The sequence below is a fragment of the Octopus bimaculoides genome, chromosome 6, assembly GCF_001194135.2.
Source record: "Octopus bimaculoides isolate UCB-OBI-ISO-001 chromosome 6, ASM119413v2, whole genome shotgun sequence".
Taxonomy (NCBI): domain Eukaryota; kingdom Metazoa; phylum Mollusca; class Cephalopoda; order Octopoda; family Octopodidae; genus Octopus; species Octopus bimaculoides.
In genome coordinates this window covers 22,004,316-22,015,589 of record NC_068986.1, presented here as the reverse complement: position 1 = coordinate 22,015,589, position 11,274 = coordinate 22,004,316, and positions in this window count along the sequence as shown.

Here is an 11,274-nt window from a genome sequence, read left to right as displayed (position 1 = left end):
GTTTAGCCATGCCTGCATGTTATCTTAGATAATATATATTCACAATATTACATAAGTCAGAAGAACTGAAGTAAATTTAAACACTATAAAGCCCCATTGTGGATTACATGAGAATATAAACACATTCTCTCTATCTTAATGATGTGTGGAAAAAAACAAAGGAGGGAGTTTCCTGACAGACAGTCTCACAGTTACTTGATCACTCCTCAGAGAAGACATACCAGCATAGATCAGTTGCTTATAAAGTCATCATGAATCAGGCTCATATATTAGCAGGCAGCTTAATTAGAATATTGGTGCTTTTGACCGATCATATTTATTTATTGCACAACACAGCCTAAATCAAAAGCACTGAAGTAAATTTAAATATCCATTTGGAACACAACCTTACTCTATATGTTGCAATACTGTATCAAGAGGTGTCATACTTTCAAGTGTGTTTTAAACACTTCCTCCTAAGTCTACTTTGATCAACTTCTGTCATAAGTCCCTCACATTTTCAATTGAAAGCATCTCTTGATTCGACATGTATTCATTTCTAACAGAGTAATAGATCCAGAAATACTGAGGAAGGTCCATTGAGTATATAAACCCCAATGTGAAAATGGGGCTTGTTTAATTGTTACCAGAATAATAAGAGATTGACTTCAATGAGATTTGAATTCAGAATATAAAAGGATGCAAGTTAATACAGCAAGGTCTTTTATATAGCAGAACTCTGATGATTCACACCAACTTTGCAGATAGCTAATTCGCAGGTTTCCAATAATTTTTTTTCAATTTCTTTACAAAGTAGTTACACACACACACACACCAAGTGCTAAAATACCTGCAGTTACTTCAAACCAATAGAAGCACATGCCTTGCTATTACTTTCAAACAGTGTAACCCAGAGCTTGTCTCCATTCTTTCCAACATCTTCTGGAATCTCTCCAGAGTTTTGGTAACATACTGCAATGTGTCTCATTCCTAAGAATGGAAACCTCTCTGGTCGTTGATATCAGTTGCAAAACCTCAGAATTAATAATCACCAACACCGTGCATTTCTTTCTTTCCTCAATATACATTACCCTCTATATGGCTTTTGAAAAACTATATCTACAAGAGATCTGTTTTCCTATTTTGTTTACCCATGATTCTTTGCTTTTGACTAATTGAATATCTCAACATTCACAAGGTCAAAATGTATGTCCGAAGGATGAACCTTCTTCAGAAAATACATCATGTAAAAATGCGTCCATGCCAGCACTATGTAAAAAGCTCTTGTTGCTGGTGCTACATAAAAAGTATCTGTGCCAGGGCCACATAATAAGCGCTCTGTAAAGTGGTTGGCGTTAGGAGGGCATCCAGCCAGAACAGATGAATGGAGCCTGGTGCAGCTCCCTGGGTTACCAGTTACTCTCAAACTGTCCAACTCATGCTAGCATGGAAAACAGATGTTAAATGTTAATGATGAACAGTTGCTGCCTGCCTCTACATAGTTCAATGGGGCCCACAATAGGAAACTCTCCCTAATCTTGGACAGTACTGCTGATGCTACACTTGCAAATATCCTTGACTACCACATCATTGTTTTAATTTGTACTATTCCATTCCTTCATTAATCAGTAGAGGTTACACTGGGACAGTTTTTTTTATGGCTGAATGCTTTTCGTGATGATGACTCCTTGCTGAACAGCAAAAAAAACCTAGTCATGGTTATGCAGAAAAATTGGAAATGACACCATTTGAGCAACAACATCTGAGTTGTTTGTTTACAAATATCTCACAACCTATCAAGACATTTCAAGAAACCTGGACAGGTTTTTGCAGTGGACTGCAAACAGATGGCAGTGTCTGTATGAACATTGAGGCCATTGTTTACAACCAGCAAATACATGTGAAGATGAGGGAAAATATAAATTCACTCACATGAACACACACACACATTTCTTAGTTTCCTTCTACCAAATTAACTCACATGACTTTGGCCAACCCAAGGCAATAGTAGAAGACACTTTCCCCAAGGTGTCACATAGTGGGACTGAACCTGAAACTTCATGATTGGGAAGTGAACTTCTGAACCACATAGCCATGCTTGTGCTGTATGTAAGGGTTGGACAAAACAATGGAAACATCTAGTTAAATGGAAGTTTTATTATTTGATATTTAGTTGGTCCATATTTGGCATCAATTGCTGCTTTAATACGTTGAGGAATTGACTTGTACAGGTTCTGAATGGTTGTTAGGAGAATTTTAAGTCATTCTTTAAGTCAAACCTGCTTTAGCTCTTTCAGCAATGATGATGGAGGCAAGTGGCTCCTTGCCTACTGTTCCAAAAAGTCCCATATATGTCAAATTATATTGAGATCCAGTGACTGTGGGGACCAATGCAAGTGGTCTTGCTTCACTTTTGGTGCATTATCATCCCGAGATATTGTGCTGCTATCAGGGAACAATATTTGCACCATAGGAGAGACATAATTAGACAAAATACTAAGATAATCCTGACATTTAACTCTGCTGTGTTGAACCAAAGGACCAAGAGAATTCTTTGATAAACTGTCTAAATCATCACAGAGCCACATTCATGCTTCATGGACCGAACAATCAAAGGTAAAGGCTTCTTTGGGCCTTCTCCAGACAGAAACTCACCCCAAAATAGGAAAAAAGGTGAAGGATGATTCACCAGAGATGACACAGTCTCTTCGAGCCAGTGATCAATTCTGATTATCCAGGTGCCATGTTTTTCTACTAATTAGTGTTGATGGGAAACTAGAGTGGTTTAGCTATTACAGCCCTCCCAGAGTATCCTGCTTTATGAACCTCATAACAACTAGTTTTGTCACTGAAGATATACTTGGGTATCTGGAGCTGATTGTGCATGTAGTGACAGAGACCGGGATTTAAAATTTACAGGTAGTTGGTTAATGCAAAATAGTTTTACCTATAAGAGACATACAGCAAGTTTAAAAGGTAGGAGTTTCTTGTTATCAAAGAATTATTCATTTAAGCCAAAATAGAATGTTTGATGTTATGTGTACCTAACTTGAAAAAAAGGGGGGTGGGGTGGAGAAAGCATGAGTGGTTTGCTAATATTCCACATAATGAGGTTAAAAAGTGTGAAGTATTTAGAATTGTGAGATAGTATATCAGAATAAACTTTAATATCATTGGGAGAAATATGTCTGAAATGATTTTAGGTGCACTTGCCCTCAATGACAATGGAAAGTATGAATGTTTACTTCAGGTCGAAGAGAGAGTGAGAGAAAGAGAATAAGAACTAGCAGAGGCACCAGAAGAGAGAGAGAGAGACCAATAAGGATATGAGGACAGTTTATGACAAAGGTAGGACTTTTATAGACCTTTAGGGATGGTTGCTAGGATGCTAAGTCTTACATTGATGTCATATCTGTCAATCAGTTGGTAAGTGTTTATAGAAAGAAGTTGTTGTCGCCATCGTCAGTGGCAACAGCTATGTTGGCAATGGTTTTAGTATCAAGTCAACTCAGGTTCAACTCTGATTAAAGGCTTTCCGACTATGAACATCTCATCATTTTAGGGATATCTAGGATTACATTATCTTATGTCTCCACTATTTAAAGACAGCAGAATATGAGTTAAGGGTAATTTTACTGCTATATTGATCAGATCAAGCCACCATAGAAAGTGTAATTGAATTGATAGTTTGGTAAACAACCAAAGGTCACCAACAAATGTACCACTAGTGCCTGACTTCTATCTTTCAGAAAGTCGTGTAACCACTCTCCAAGTTTTCCAGCTATGCCAAGATCACGCAGTTTGTGGTATATCATACCATGGTCCACTTTATCAAAAGCTTTTGCAAAGTCAAGGTATATTATGTCCACATTTGAGTTGTTGAAAAACTGCTTCAACACCCAGTCATAGTGCTGTAAGAGCTGGGTCAGGCAGCTCCTACCTGGTTGAAAGCCATGCTGGGTATCACTCAGCAAGTTGTTTTCTTCAAGGAATGCAATTAGTTTCCTTCTGACTATCCATTTCATAACTTTGCTGATGTCAGAAAGATAGGCTTATAATTTTTGGCATCTGCTCTGCTTCCTCCTTTATGGATTGGGTATATTATTCCCTCCTTCAGTTTTGCTTGGCAGCCATATATATATATATACAGCAATAAGAAAATGGAGGGACTCAAGAGATGGTATTCATCAACTTTTAGACATTATATTATGTCTATTTATTTTTTTTTTAAATTATAAAAATATACATACATGTATAACATATGATTCTTTACATATATAGGTGGTGTAAACAGATGTATTAGTATAACCCTCAGGAAGTGAAAAGTCTTTAATGTTTCGAGCCTATGCTCTTCCACAAAAGGAACACAGAAAGAAACAAGGAGAGAAAAAAAAGAATGTGTAATGTCTATGGATCTATCATGGCAAATACATATATATATATAGATATGTATTGAAAAAAGAGGCCACCAGAATTTTGGCCACTATTATTGGGTGTATTATTGTTTTTCAAACTTGTCAAATAAAATTTTTTGTGAATGTACAAACAGATTGTTTATTTACATAAAACAGATGTTCTTTTGTTTTGTTTAGAAGAGAACATTATTTTTGTTTTTTTTCTTTTTTGGGGTGAGGTTCCAGGACAATGGAGAGAGATAGATAAAGAGAGAGGGGAGGGGAGGACCCCTACTTCAGTTTTGATTTCCATTCATTTATTTATTTATTTATTTAGTCCTTTAGGATTCTATGGAAATGAGTTCAAGGATGATGATCTTTCCTGGAATGGGGTGTGGTCATCACTGAGAGCATTTTTGGTTTGTTTTTTTCTCTTTTTCTCTTTTATTGTTTTTTCCCTTTTTTTCTTCTTTTTCTTAAGGTACCAGAGGGAAGATAAAAGGTTCTATGAAAATTTAAATGTGTGTGTGTGTGTGCATGTGCATGTGTGTCTATGAGTTCATGTGTTTGGAAATATGTCTAATCTCAAAAATTTGAATGCAGAACAACAAGGTGAGAAAACAATAAACATCAATTGCTTACAACTTGTTCTACTTATGGCTTGCACAGTTACAATTGGATTGACTGAACATTGAATAATTAGATAAAATTTCTATGAAGACAGTTTGTTTACTGTCATTGTGCCTGGAGAACCTAATCTTTGCTCAGATGCTAAACTATAAATTTCACAGGGTACAGCCTTAAAGTCAAACTTCCATGAATAATTTTAGCAACCTGAGTAAAATTTGCAATAGAATTTCTTTAGTGATTAACCCATTAAGTCCCAGAGTACTTAAATTTTTGAATATTACTTTTAAATTTTTACAGATGATTGAAAATAGGTTAAAATGAAAAAAAAAAATTATTAAAACTCCTTTGCTTCAAGTAAAAATGGAAATACTTGGTGTCCTATAAATAAGACACTGAGACAATGTGATATAGCTTAATGTTCTCATTTAGTGTCTTATTTATAGGACAGTGGGATTTAATGGGTTAATTGGCACCAAAATTTTGCTGGCATTTCAAAAGTGCTGCATAAAAGTTACCAGCATATTGCAGAAAAATATCTCATTTCAAACAAATATTCCCACATGTACCTGTTGTAGCCTTTAGACACAATAAAAATATAAGAAATATATTAGCCACTATCTCTAAGCCCAAGGAAACAGCCATTGGAGTTTCTGAATGCTGCACCTTGGAAAACAGCCACAAGAGAAGTAAGCTCTGTTCATTGTGCAAGTCAATTCCACAACAGAAATGTAACTTTATGTAAATCAATAACCTGCTTTAACTATTATTTACTCATTTCAACCATTCAGGTAAACAATGTTAACATTGTACATTTCTCCATGAGGAGGATGGTCGATGTAGAAGGAGAAGTGGGTAAAGGGAATTGATGGTAGAAAATGTTTGGCGACCCCTGGTCTAAACCATGGCAAGGGAAAACAGACAGTAAATGACGATGAGGAGGAGGAGGGTGAAGATGAAGATGAAGATGATAAACCACTTGTTGAAAAGGACATACATCTTCATTCATAAATTTCAATTCCAAAATCTTTCAAATAAAATTTTTGTTTGCTTTTCAAATCGCGTCGTCAATTTGTAACAAGTTTGATATATACATCAGATCTTTCTTTTCTTTTTTTTTTTCTAAGAAATGCCTTCTTTTTCAGTAATGCTACCTTAATAAGTTTACTAAAGATGGTGCTGAGAAATAAAAGTAATGATCTATAATAAAGGACCCCCTTCGGTCATAAAGTTATCCTCTGAGGCACAAGTCTGGTCAAGGTTGTTTATGGAAGACCAGCAGTCACACATGCATACCAGCCTCCCCTCTCCACCCCACTGATGTTATCCAAAAGAAAGGCAAATACCAATACACCTTGACACCAGTGGCATCACAACATATTTCTGCAGCTGAGTGAACTGGAGCAACGTGAAATAAAGTGTCTTGGTGAAGAACACAACCCACATCCGGGTCAGGGGATCAAACTAACTTCCTCATGATTGTGAACCTGACGCTTTAACCACTGAGCCACCGCTTTCAGATTTTGGTACTGGACCAGCAGTTTTTGAGGGGAGTTTTTGAAGTTGATTATGTCAACTCTGGTACATCTCTGGTACTTATTTTATCGACCCTGAGAGGATGAAAAGCAAATTTAACCTCCATGTAATTTGAACTCAGAACATAAAGACAGAGATGAAATGCCATAAGGCATTTTGTCTAGCATGCCAATGATTTTGCCAATTTACCACCTTATAGTAATCTATAATAATAACCTTGCGTTAAGGGCAGTGATCTGGCAGAACAGACAGCATGGCAGGAAAAATGCTTTGTAGCCTTTCATCTGTCTTTACGTTCTGTGTTCAAATTCCACTGGGGTTGACTTTGCCTTTCATCCTTTCAGGGTTGATGAAATAAGTACCAGTTGAATATTGAGTGGGTGCGGAGTGATGTAATCAACTTACTCTCACCTTTGAACTTGTGCCAAAATCTGTAACCAAAGATAACTTTATCAATAGTATTCATTTCGTTTTTAAACAATTTATGTATCCATTTCAGTGATTCAGGATAACCAAGTTATTTTTACATTGTCGGTTTCATTTTAATTGGCATCTTTATATGTCTGTTATCACAGTTCTTGGTAACACTTAAAAGACAAATATATACAGTATTTCCTTGAATACACTGCTTTCAAGAAATATAAAGGGACCTTTTTTGTACCTAAAAATCAGTAATATATTTTATGTTGAAGGCACGTGACTTAGTGGTTAGGGTCTTCAATGATTGTAGGATCATGAGTTCAATTCCAGGCAGCACATTGTGTTCTTGAGCAAGACACTTTATTTCATGTTGCTCCAGTTCACTCAGCCAGCAAAATTGAGTTATGCTTGTAATTCAAAGGCTCAGCCTTGTCACATTCTGTGTCATGCTGAATCTTCCTGAGAACTACATTAATGGTATGCATGCCTGTGGAGTGCTCAGCCACTTGCATGTTAATTTCATGAGCAAATTGATTCATTGATTGGATCAACTGGAATTTCGTCACCATAACCAATGGAGTGCCAATGCCACATTTTATGTTTATTATTATATTTCTGTCTTTTTTTTTTGTACTTGAGTACAATGCTACCCCAACCCAATTTCTTGTGTTATAAAATAATGAATGTGGTACCCATGCTTTTGGGGAAGAAGGGGTTGGTTGGAATACTTTCAGTATAATGTTATATTGATAAATCTGCTACATCATCTACACACTAGCGTAACTAGGAGGTGGCGATAGGGGTTGTGCTCCCCAAGCAACACTTTTAAAGGGGTGGCACTTTTGGGTCTGCTGTAGGTAATATGTGCTTTTTTGTCATGTACATATGTATGTACATGACTGAGCATTTTCCCAATATGACTTACCCATCTCGCTGTAACACATCCCTCCATCACAATTCAATCTACTGTATCATACTGCTGCTGTAAACTGATGAAAACAGAATCCATTACTATTTATCATCACCATTTTTGTACTTCCAGTCATCCCTTACTTTTTCCTGAGCTACTTATTATTGGCATCAATCCCTCGTTTCAATCATGTCCCAACAAATATTTACCATCAACCACCCCTAATCCTTGTTCACCATTTACTACATTTATCCTCTGCACCTTCACCCCTATTTTTATCCATCATTCTCTGACTTCCCAACACACACCTTTGCAACATTTCCCAACCTTCCTCATCCTTCTGGCTCCACATTCCCTTCTATATCACCTTCTTGAACATGTTACCTTGCAGCTATGTTCTAACATTTCTACACCACCATCTCTATTTCTCTTCTGGCACTATTCTATTGACCTTCATCCACACGTACATAATGCAAAATAGCTCTGACAATGAATATCTTCCTCCTATCATACTTCAAACTTTTAACATCTTGCTCAAAGCTACCTCCCTCTCTCTCCTATTCTTCCTTTTAGTTAAAGGGATCCCCTTAATCTTGTGAGTTACAAGGTGACCTTTATAAAGCTGGTGTGACATTAATTATATGGGTTTTTATATATTGGTATGACAGTAGACTGTTTGTCCCAGTAATAAATTAAAGCCATTGTTATTTAATTAACATTTATTGTTATAAAAATTTGCAACCAAAATTTACATTTTTACATTATTACTTGTCAGTGCTGTATATTGCTATAACAACTGGAGTTTGTAATTACATGTAAGGCATAAATAATGCTTTGTCTATCTCTATCAAAGAATCCTTTAATTCAGGGCTGAGCCTCAGCAGAGAAAACTTGTTGATTTAAAGAGCTTGTTGCTTATCTTTCTGAAGTGCCACTTTCTGATTTTTACATGCGTTGTGGTTTGTATAACCACAGAAACTCAGGAACTACCTGAACTAAATCGAGCACGCTCTTATATGGGGTGATATTCTAGCAAGTTGATTAGTTAATATGCATGACACATTGCTGACCTAAGTGTGATCTGATCCTGGTTTCTAAAGCTACATCTCGTTACACTGGTTTTATAAAAGGTACACAATACACCCTGTAAAGTGATTAGTGTTAAGTAGAGCAATTAGCCACAGTAACACTTGCTAGCATGGAAAACGGATGTAAAAATGAAGATATATCTAACCAACTATTTATCTGATTATCTATCTGTCTGTATTAAGTAAATATAATGGGTATGATGTAAAATTATTATTGTTATTTATTATTATTGTTATTATCATTATTATTATTATTATTGAGTGAGAGAGCAGTGCACATCATTGAAGTGACACTGGGGTACAAATAAATAAAGCCCAATATACTAATCATGACTACTTGTCTGATAAGGGTACACCAGGCACATGCATCACAAGCATATGTGTGTGACATGGTGATCTCATATCAAGACAAACAGTGCATGACCTTGCAAGTGGGGTCCAGTTAGAATTTTCTTCAGGCTGCGTAGCCCATCCCACTCAAAAGGTCCTTGAATAAGGTTTGTTTTATGTATGATGAACAAAACACCCATGTTTCCAGAGGCGAATAATTCAAATCCCAAAGAATTCTTCTGAACACATGGCTATGATGCTCCCCCACTATTTCTACTCGTGATCAGAGATGCATATATTGTCAGCCACTAAGGGAAATGCTCAACTGCTTAAGGTCAAACAAGCAAATCTGTGATATTGAGTAGAATATTCGCTGCCCATCTTTTATCACAAGACAAATCAATGTACATGGTAACACTTGCAACCAATTAAGATCAAAAGCCATGAGAGCCACTGCCTGGTACTGCATCAGGGCATTTCTTCTTCTTCTTCTTCTTCTTCTTCTTCTTCTTCTCATCATTGTTATTATCATTATCATCATTGTTATTAGATTAGATTATTATCAGATTGGAGCCTGGTGTAGCCATCTGGTTCACCAGTCCTCAGTCAAATCGTCCAACCCATGCTAGCATGGAAAGTGGACGTTAAACGATTATTATTATTATTATTTGTTTGACTTTTGCTTTGTATTTGTACCAGTTGACTCCAAGTATCACCCAGAGACCTCAAGAGATAACAGATAAGAAGTTGGTGTTATGCCTAGAGTGTCATAAATTTGGTTTTGCACATAGTATTGTTCTAGAGAATGTTTAAGAAAACAAGAAAATTATAAGTTTGTTTCAAAATTTGAGATTACATAGACAGTATTTTATATAGGATATGGGCAGTTCCCATGAGCACTATCTTTTGAATTTCTGCCATTTTGGGTTTCCTGGTATCTGAGCTAGGTAGCAATCATCCCCCTTTGCCATCATTCCTAGTGCACCTATGACAACAGGTATTGTTTTAATCTTGAGGTTCCACATTTTGCTAGTTTCTATTTCAAGATGTTTATACTTGCTCAGTTTGTGATAGGTAATTATTATTATTATTGTTGTTGTTATTATTATTTGAGAGAGCAGTATATGACATTAAAGAGACACTAGGGTACAAGAATACAAAGCCCAATATACCCAACATGACTACCTGTCTGATAGGGGTACACCAGGCACATGCATCATGACTATATATGCATGACATGATGACCTTATATCAACATAAACCTTGCAGGTAGGGCCCCTGTTAGAAAAGGTCCCTGAATAAAGGTTGTCTAAGGATGATGAATGAAACACCTATCTTTACAAGGGTGGATCATTCAAACTCCAAAGATGACCCCCCAGTATTTCTGCTTGTGATGAGAGATGCTCATAATATCAATCACTAAGAGACAAGCTCAGATGTTTGAGGTCAAGCAACTGACAAGCGAATCTGTAGTACTGAGTAGAATATTTACTGTAGCCCATATTTTACACCAATACGGCAGCGAGCTGGCAGAAACGTTAGCACGCCGGGCGAAGTGCTTAGCGGTATTTCATCTGTCTTTACGTTCTGAGTTCAAATTCCGCCGAAGTCGACTTTGCCTTTCATCCTTTCGGGGTCGATAAATTAAGTACCAGTTGCCTACTGGGGTCGATCTAATCGACTGCCCCCCTCCCAAAAAATTGCGGGCCTTGTGCCTAGAGTAGAAAAGAATACAAAACATGTACAAGTTAATACTTCCAATCACTTTAGGTCAGTAGCCATGAAATTCAGTACCTGGTATTGCACCAGCGATTTATTATTATGCATGTATATTTATGTATGCACATACATACGCAAATATACATACATGCGATTAAACACGTACATATATTTACATACACAAATATACATCAACACACACAAACGCGTACATACGTACACACATACATACATACATACATACATACGCAGACGCAGACACACATGCACA